Below are 1858 nucleotides of genomic sequence, written 5' to 3' on the forward strand. Positions count from 1 at the left end.
AGTTTTTCCTGGATATGGGGCTGCTTTGCGGTGGGACTAGTCACTATAAAAAGTTTACCCTAACAGTTTTACCAAGCGTCGATAGCTCAATGGGTAAAGACTCTCTGGCAAAGTCTAGAGGTCGCCAGTTCAAGAACGGCGTTTGGGAGGGGACCATATAAAATGCTTTGGTACCTGGCATGAGGGGCTGTACGGGCCTAGGCCCGAAACCTCTTAGTAATTCAAAAAAAAAAAATTCCCAAACTAACAAAATTATACCAACCCCTCTATAACATATTCGATTTTTATTTGGATACCATCATATATATATATATATACTGAAAATCTTAAAGAAAAAAAACGAATAACCTAAAACCAAATTGAACACGCTAGATCCTAATGTACACCTCATTTTAAGTGCATTTACTCGCATAGTTATGGTTTATAAATTACTGAGTCTTTTATATAACTGTACAGTTTTTTTTGTTGAAACAAAAGTTAAATAATATATAGTTTATGAATAAGAATATGAATCAATACAATAAAACTTGAATGTTTCTCTCCAGAGCATGACACATTAGTATTGTGAAACATTCTAGATATGACACATCAATTAAAACAGGTAACCAATGAAAACATTTTAATTAATACAGCTCATCATTCTATTCCAATAATAACCATTCACTAACCTATCAAATTAAAACATTAATACATATCAGCTTTTTTTGTCTAGATGGACACATATTTGTTCTCTTGGATGATTCGATTTCTTCTTCTTTCTAATTAGCTTTCACCGTTGGTTCTGATCTAATCGGTACAAAGAGAGCCATGAGATCACCAACATTGCGGATTCAACGTTATTTTCGCTGGTGTAACGAAAAGGTTTGTGTGATCTTGTGAAAAACACTTGTATCGCCGACTTCGTTCAACAAGGAGGGAGAGAGAGAGTTGGTGTTGAACCCTATCATCACCGCAAGAAGGAGAGAGGAGAAGAGAGGTAGCCATGAGACAGAGTATGGGAGAGCAAGAAAGATCGTATAAAAAATAGAGAAAAAGGAAGAAGAAAAGATGGTGCCAAGAGATGGAGGTGGGAAGCGGCGAACCAGATGACAATCAACGGAGAAGAATACCTTGCGGAGTGGTGGATCTGGTAGTCATTACTATGACAGGCCACAGTGGTGGTGGTGGAAGAGAAAAGACATAATAGATAGGAGCTGGAGAAGAGAAGAACGAGAAAGAGGAATAAGAAAATAAAGCAGTTTGGAGAGGTACCTTTGGAGGCTCATCAGCGCCGGATGTGACATCAGATTAGAAAGTAAAAAACACCTCCGTGATCACCATCAAGCCATAGCTCGTAGCAACTGATAGAAGTCCGATCAGAGTTATATTCAAGAAGTTCTATGGGTTGCTTCCTACGCAAAAAAATATTGGAACTGTCCAAACCAGAAGCCCTAGAAATCAGATTCGAGGTTGTCTCCTTGGAACAGTGTTTTGTAATCCAAAACTTACCCGATCGAGCTGAGATTTGGTGGGGAGCTTCAGGGTACTACTGGCTACAGATTCAACGGTGGGATTGTGATTTTAACGGTTAGTTGTGGTTTTTCACTGGTGTGTTTTGAGACATTTGTATAGAGTAAATAGTAACATTTTAATGTTTGGTTTGACAAATGAGGTTGGATGGAGCTGAAGCTTTTTATGAGTGTTCTTGAATATTGGGTCTCACATGGGAAAGAAGAAATGAGTTTCAACATTTAAGTGGCAAAGGAGGAGGATAATTCTCGAGATAATGAAACACAAGAAGTTATGAAAGATGAGGATGTGTCTGAACCAAAGAAATTGAGATAGATGCTGAGATAAAAAAAAAAAAAAAAAAAAAAAA

Source organism: Camelina sativa, chromosome 11, assembly GCF_000633955.1.
Source record: "Camelina sativa cultivar DH55 chromosome 11, Cs, whole genome shotgun sequence".
Taxonomy (NCBI): Eukaryota; Viridiplantae; Streptophyta; class Magnoliopsida; order Brassicales; family Brassicaceae; genus Camelina; species Camelina sativa.